This window comes from Chlorocebus sabaeus, chromosome 24, assembly GCF_047675955.1.
Source record: "Chlorocebus sabaeus isolate Y175 chromosome 24, mChlSab1.0.hap1, whole genome shotgun sequence".
NCBI lineage: Eukaryota > Metazoa > Chordata > Mammalia > Primates > Cercopithecidae > Chlorocebus > Chlorocebus sabaeus.
This window is the reverse complement of record NC_132927.1, coordinates 33,552,048-33,560,169: the sequence shown is the minus strand read 5'-3', so window position 1 is coordinate 33,560,169 and position 8,122 is coordinate 33,552,048. Positions and strand designations below refer to the sequence as shown.

General features: G+C 42.8%; 1 long non-coding RNA gene across 1 annotated transcript; it reads left to right on the top strand.

Annotated features, from left to right (window-relative positions):
- Positions 1 to 455: 455 nt before the first annotated feature.
- On the top strand, positions 456 to 3,653 carry LOC103229060 (uncharacterized). Its single transcript, XR_005235365.2, has 3 exons — positions 456 to 641; positions 2,918 to 3,023; positions 3,546 to 3,653. It is a non-coding gene; the product is annotated as an uncharacterized lncRNA (long non-coding RNA).
- Positions 3,654 to 8,122: the final 4,469 nt, after the last annotated feature.

Sequence of the window (8,122 nt, the reverse complement as noted above, 5' to 3'; positions counted from 1 at the left end):
CATCTTTGACATACTTGGTAGTAGCTATATTGTGTAAACTGAGGCTCAGACTGGGTAATATTGCCATGACATTGAATTCTTTACTGCCAAATAGGGTTAATGGGACTGGGGAATGGCAGAGACCAAGTGGTAACTCTGAACTGGGTATAATGGATACCCTGGTGCTCTGCCCAGATCCTTTGTCCCGGGCCAATGCACCTTGCTAATGAGAATATTGGTTAGCAGCCCATGGATGTGTCTTTCACTGGAAAAGCCTCATACAGTTTGCTAGGCATTGATCTGAGGCTGATAACTGGATGTACAAAGGTCTGTCCCCCTTGCCTTAATTTTGTACAACTCTGAAGTGCCATATTGGTTCTAGAGCTCTCTGTTGAATTAACTGAGGCCTCAGTGACAACCGCATTGTAAGTTAGCGTCATCCTCACCAACTCTGCCCTCTTAATTTCCCTCAGGTGGATCTCCTGAAAGCACTCCCAACAGGTCTTCCGTATGCAGCTTTTCATCACAGAGTATGTTTCCAGGGGATACAATAGAAGACAATTGGTTCCACAAGTGTCCTAAGAACCAGATTCTAATATGAGATTTGGGGGCTGGATGATTCGCCAGCTACCTGGCAATGAGAACACCATCATTGATAACAGGTGAAGTATGGTTAGCCCCCAGCATGCTGTCACAATGCAATTTAAAAAAAATTCACCAGTGGTGAAGGGTGAAGGGAGATGGTGGGTGGGGATGCACTGTTGGGTGTCATATCTCTGTTGCCTAGAAGGCGTGAGAGAGATTATCCTACGAGGACAATGGAGTTGTGTGGCTACTGTGGAGTATTATTGATTAGTTGAAGAGGAAATGTCAGGCTTGAGCAATTAATGACCAATTCAAAGCAAAATATGAAAGCCAGAGGGCCTGCTGGGTAGCATTTAAGGGGACCCTAATGTCTTGCAGCCAAAGCCCAGACAGAAAGGAGGACCAGGTTCAAGACTTAATCATAAAAGCAGTGAAACTTCCAGTCAAAATCAGTGTGGAGCCCCATGATTTGAGATGGGACTATCTGGGTGTATGTATATAAAAACCTTGAACTCCTAAATTCCCTGAAACTACTGGATTGACAGAAGGGATCCCTCCTTTTTGTCAGAAGATAATGGAACCCCTTTATTGAAGGGCATGATGAAAACTTAGATCATGCAGGTGCCTTTAAAGACCAAGCTTACCTCTCTCTTACCTGCCCACCTACCCCACCCGCAACCTCCCTTTCTAGAACCATACCAATATTAAAGATCAAATCTCAGCATAGCATACTGGGAATGTGCTAGGCCAGCTAAGGAAGGAGACTAAATACAGAAGGGAAGATATGGCTTGGAGAGTATACTTGGGATTGGTTCCTGAGGGTGATAAATCAAGGGGATAGAACACAAAGTTGAAAAATAGATAGTTTATTGAAATGGTAGCAATCTTTTTATGATTCAGGATTTAATAACCTGTCAAGAACTCCAGAGCTGGTGCTAATGAGAGCTCCTGGAAGCTTCTTGGAAGCTCGATGACCACACTAAGTGAAGAAGTACCAGAGGTGCCATGGTAGGTAGTGGAGGAAAGAACTGAAGGACATAAATAAGGGAGAATGCTGAAATGGATACACTACATAAGTTTAAAAACTCCCACTAACATATTTATGTTACCTTCCACTGGAAGGTAAGGGGCATCAGAATCCTTGAGATACTCAGTGGTGACTATCCTCTTACCCAGCTTAGGTCAGGGATGATGGTGGACATGCTATTACAGAACTGGGCTGTCTGCAAGCAATGCAGTTTTGGTTAGCAGTGCTTAAACATCAGAAGCAAGAGAGGTGCGCTTACTAAAATTAGCAGTAAGGCCAGAGTCATGCCAAGGGAGGTCTAACTTGCAGGAAGCTATGAGATATCTAAATAGCAGGAGCAGGTGGCACTGTTGCAAACAATCGTGCAAGGGAAGAATATGGTTGGTGCTCAGTATAACCACTGGTGTGGCTCTGGATTTTTTTTTTTTTTTCTGAGGTGGGATCTCACTCCGTCACCCAGGCTGGAGTGCAATAGCATGATCTCAGCACAATCAGGTGATCCTCCCACTTCAGCCTCCCAAGTAGCTGAGACCACAGGCGTGCACCACCATGCCCAGCTAATTTTTTTGTATTTTTTGTAGAGATGGTGTGTGAGGGGAGTGGGTTCCCGATGTTGCCCAGGCTAGTCTTGAATTACTGGGCTCAAGCGATATACCCACCTTGGCTTCCCAAAGTGCTGGATTATAGGCATGAGGCACCTGCCTGGCCCTGGCTCTGGATGCTTCTATGCCTAATTTTAACAATAAATAGACAAATACAGTAGTTATAGCCTTAAAGATGAGAGTCGGGATCATCTCACCAGACAACTGCCTAGGCCAGCAGAATTGGTGAGGGGCGAGGTGTGCCTAGATCAACAGAAAGGTGAAGGGAATTCAAAATGGATGATAGAAGAAGGGGATGATGAGTAGTAGTTATGACCTCCTAATTGCACTCTGTGTCAGGGGAAGAGTAACCTGACATATATTCAGGGTATGTACATAGGCTCATGGGCCATGGAAAATAGTTTGGTTGACTAGTGAGTGGTCGAGAAGGAACAGGACTGGAAGACTGGCAATAGGTCAGTCTGGGTAAGAGGCATGTGAAAACCCTGTGGAAGTGGCACAAAGTGTGTGTACCTTCGAGTCCTTGTGAATATCATCCAGAGGGCACCTACCATGGAGGAGGCTCTTCACAAACAGGTGAGGAGTCTACCCATCCAGTAGAGGCCAGCTAGCCTTTTCCCCTAGCCATCTTCATGCTTGCTTAGTGGCCCCATGAATTCAGTGGCCATCGTAGAAGGAATTGAAGTTGTACCTGGCCCAGTAACTTGGGTCTCTCTCATTAAAGCTCATCTAGCTGCTGCCCCTGCTGAGTCCAAACTGCCAGCAATGGAGACAGACCTGAACCCTCCATCTGCCACTATTCCTCAGAGAAACCAGCCAGCCACTTGGTGGTAGGTTACCTGCATTTGACCTCTTTACCTGGGAGGGGTGGAATTCAGCCTTCTTGTAATGAGTACATGCTTTGAATGTTGGTGTGCCTCACCTGCCTGCAGGGCCTCCACTGTCATCACCATCTGATCCATCCTTATCATTTCTCCCATAAATGGTCTTAGGCCAAGTGACCCATTTTCTGGCAAAAGAGATATGAAAATAGACTCATGACCAAAGAATAACGGTGTGCCTCATCACCCAGAAATACAGAATAAAGTGTTGCCGGTGTTTCTTTAATCACAGAGTCTGTGATTAAATGGTAGATGAATCTTTGGAAGGTTCATCTAAGGTGTGGGTTGAACTGGGGATACTTTGCATGGTTGTGGCACTGTCTTCTGGGAAATGGTATATATATTGAACAATGGGATGGTATATGGTACTTTATCTCCAATAGCTAGAATATATGAGAAGTAAGGGTGGAAGTTAGGGCATTTCCACTATCACACTTAATGACCCTCTTGTGAAATTTGTGTTCTTGTTAGCAGAGCATGTGATATATACAGCTGTCCCTCAGTTCCTGGATACCCAAGGATACCAGAATCCACGGTGTTCATCCCTTATACAAAATGGTGTAGCATTTGTACATAATCTACTCACATCTTCCTGTATACTTTAAGTCAAGTCTAGCTTACTTACAATGCCTAATACTACGTAAATGTGATATGAATAGTTGTTATACTGTATTTTAAAAATTATACTATTTCATTGTTGTATTGTTATGTTTTATTGCTTTTCCTGAACACTTTGGAACCACAGTTGGTTGAATCTGCAGATGTGGAACCTGCGGATACAGAGGACTGACTGTATTATATATTATATATAATTTATACATGTAATATGTATATGTGTATGTTATATATGTGTGTGTGTATATATATAATGTGTATATATATATATAATGTGTATATATATAATGTGTGTGTGTATATATATAAAATGTGTGTGTGTGTGTATATATATATAATGGCCATGCCGTAAAGCATGAATTCGAGACCCTAAAGATTGCAAATATGCCTTTCATTTAAAGCAATGGGTTACGTTTATGCCAATTTAATCTTTAACATTAATAAAAGACCAATTATACTCTTCAAGAGTAAGATGTTTTACGAGAAAATGACAAAAAGATACATGTAATCATTGCAGTGCCAGTTTACCATCAGATAGAACGTGCAGTAATCCTTTTAGCAAGCTTAAGCTTTTACATATTAATGGCAACATTGGAGAGTGGGAAGATGCCTTTTACAGCATTGCTGAGGTCCTTCCAATGCAGAAATGTCTCTGCCGCTTGGCCTGATTACTAGCATGTGCTGGGGAGAATAACGCTGCTTTGTGGGCTCTTCCCTCCTCACTACTGAGGCCTGGGGTGGTTTTTTAAGTGCAGTGCTGTACAGAGATTAATAATGAGGAGGGGAAAAATTCATTTAGATGTTTGACAACATCTCTGTGACACTCAGTATGGGTCTCATATGGAGTAGATTTGCCCTGCAGAGAAATGCTAGCAACACTTTATTCTTAAACATACGATTAACCAGCTGCCAGAGACAACAGAACATTTAAAACTCCTATTCCAATCGCCAAGTTACCATCTATAGGTCTCAGAGCTACTAAAATGTATTTAAAAGTGAGCCGCAAGACACAACGTGTGTTTCCTTATGTGTAAAACACAGGGCGTGAACCAGATGAGAGCCTTGAGGATCCCTTTCTGAACTACAGCTTCACTGTGTAAAGGCAAATAAAGTAACAGAGAAAAGCAAGCTGTTGACTCAGGGAAGTGAATAAGAAACAGAATACATCAATGGTAAGTCCAAACACAAATTCTTTTCATGGCGAAACAATTAAGGCTGTTCTCATCATTTCTGAAAGCTGAGCTGAGGAGTCATCTGAAGATATTCGTTCCCGGATATCTGCTAGAGGAAATATCTGCCTCTCTTTTAAGCTTGAAAATTACAGAGCAGACAACTCAACTGTCAATGAAGAGTGGCAAGGATAACTAAATGTGAAAATCTATTTGGCAATGAAAATGAGCAGGAAACAATGCAGATAAATCTCACAATGTTGAGCAAAAGAAAGACACAAAAGAATACACACGTATACACCATATGGGTTGGGCACAGTGGCTCCTGCCTGTAATCCCAGAACTTTGGGAGGCTGAGGAGAGGGGTGGATCGCTTGAGCCCATGAGTTCAAGAACAACCTGGGGAACATGGTGAAACCCTATTTCTGCAAAAAATGCAAAGTTAGTTGGGGATGGTGGTGTGCACTTGTAGTTCCAGATACTCAGGAGGCTGAGATGGGAGGATCAGTTGAGCTTGAAAAGTTGAGGCTGCAGTGAGCCATGGTCACCTCACTGCACTCCAGCCTTGGTGACAGAGTGAGACCATGTCTCAAAAAAACAACACAAAAAATACACACATACATATTATATGGGTTACCTTTGGTGGCTCATGCTTGTAATTCCAGCACGTTGAGAGGTCAAGGTGGGTGAATTGCTTGAGCCTAGGAGTTCAAGACCAGCCTGGGCAACACAGCAAGATGTCATCTCTACAAAAAATTTAAAAATTAGCTGGGCCTGGGGGCAGGTGCCCATGTTCCCAGCTTCTCAGGAGGCTGAAGTAGGAGGATCACTTGAGGCCAGGAGTTCAAGCTTGCAGTGAGCTATGATAGCATCACTGCACTCCAGCCTGGGCAACGGAGAAAGACCCTGTCTCAAAAAAACATTTTTTAAGTATACATAAAATATAAAAAAAATTGTTTTAACTATACTGGACTATATTGTTTAGAATGGAGACATGAGAGATGAAACTCTAGGGAGAAACAAGAAAATAAGCATCACAGAACTCAGGATGGCACTTGCATGCTTGCCTCTGGATGGTGCAGAAGGAGGTTATGACTGGGGAAGGGCCCCCACTCACATTCTCTTTCTTGACCTGGATGGTGGTTACATGCTGTTTGTTTAATAACTGTTTTATAAATATTATAAATATATTGTGTATATTTTTCTGTATGGGTATTGTTTTACAATTTTAAAAAAGAGAGGTATTGAGAAAAATATACTTAAAAACAGTGTATTGTGTTACCCAGAACTATCTCATTTTAACATGTTCTTTTAAAAATAAAATAAATGGGCCGGGCGCGGTGGCTCAAGCCTGTAATCCCAGCACTTTGGGAGGCCGAGATGGGCGGATCACGAGGTCAGGAGATCGAGACCATGCTGGCTAACACGGTGAAACCCCGTCTCTACTAAAAAATACAAAAAATTAGCCGGGCGAGGTGGCGGGCGCCTGTAGTCCCAGCTACTTGGGAGGCTGAGGCAGGAGAATGGCGTGAACCCAGGAGGCGGAGCTTGCAGTGAGCAGAGATCTGGCCACTGCACTCCAGCCTGGGCGACAGAGTGAGACTCCGTCTCAAAAAAAAAAAAATAAAAATAAAATAAAATAAAATAAATGGAGCCAGGCGCGGTGACTCACACCTGTAATCCCAGCACTTTGGGAAGCCGAGGCAGGCAAATCAGTTGAGATCAGGAGTTTGAGACCAGCCTGGCCAACATGGTGAAACTCTGTCTCTACTAAAAATACAAAAAATTAGCTGGGCATGGTAGCGACTGCCTGTATTCCCAGCTACTCAAGAGGCTGAGGCAGGAGAATCACTTGAACCCAGGAGGTGGAGGTTGCAGTGAGCTGAAATTGTGCCACTGCACTCCAGTCTGGGTGACAGAGTGAGACTCCATCTCAAACAAACAAACAAACAAACAAACACCAAACAAAGAATAAAATAAAATAAATGGGATTCTACAGATGCAATGAGTTCTTCTCCATGCATTCCCTTGACCCATCCTCCTTCCTCCTCATTCGAAGCAACTACAGCATGAACTTGGTGTGTAATCTTCCTGTCCTTGTTTTTATAATTTTACTATACATCGATATACATGAATAACTTATTTTCTTGTGGATTTTTGAAATGTACATTAATTCTCTGTGACACATGTATTATTCTGGCAACATGTTTGTGAGACCTACCCATGTTGCACACATTAAAGGGCTCGTCTTCTCTGTGTCTCAGTTTCTTCATCAACAAATGTGATGAAAATAATGGTCTCTACCACACTGAGCTGTTGAGAGGTTGAAATGCGTTAATATTTATGAAGTTTCTTATACATAGTAAGGGATATATGTGCCTAAGTAAATGGTCTAGCTGACTAACTTCACCTGCTGCATAGGGTGCCATCAAATGAATATTTCCTCATCCATTTCTCCACTGATGAACATTCAGGGGGTTCCAATATTTAAAATTATAAACAAGACTGTAATTAATAGCTGTATATTCCTGCCTTTTGAAAACATTTATTTGGCATCTCCTGCAGACCTATAGGGGCAGGCATATTTTTTAGCTCTGACTTTGATAAGAACCAGAACCGGAAGGAGCCCTAGACAAGGACCATTTCAAGTGTCCATCATATGCTGAACATGAGCAGGGCCTCACGTCTTTGAGAGCTCAAGGACAGTAGTTAAAGCCTGGGGCTTTTAAGGATGAAGCTCAAGAGGATACGCAAACTATCGCAAGGACAGAAAACCAAACACCGCATGTTCTCACTCATAGGTGGGAATTGAACAATGAGAACACTTGGACACAGGAAGGGGAACATCACACACTGGGGCCTGTCATGGGTCGGGGGAGCGGGGAGGGATAGCATTAGGAGATATACCTAATATAAATGACGAGTTAATGGGTGCAGCACACCAACATAGCACATGTATACATGTGTAACAAACCTGCACGTTGTGCACATGTACTCTAGAAGTTAAAGTATAATTTAAAAAAAAAAAAGGACATGGGGGAGGAAGGGGATCATCAACATATACTGGGCACTTAGTCTTAAGTATTTTATCTACTTTATCTCATTGCTATAGATGGCACATATTGTCTTCATTTTTCAGATGAGAAAATTGAGGCTTGATAAGTTAAAGAATGGGCCGGGTGTGGTGGCTCACACCTCCCAGCACTTACGGAGGCAGAGGTGGGAGGATGGCTTGAGCCTAGGTGTTTGAGACCTCCCTAATGT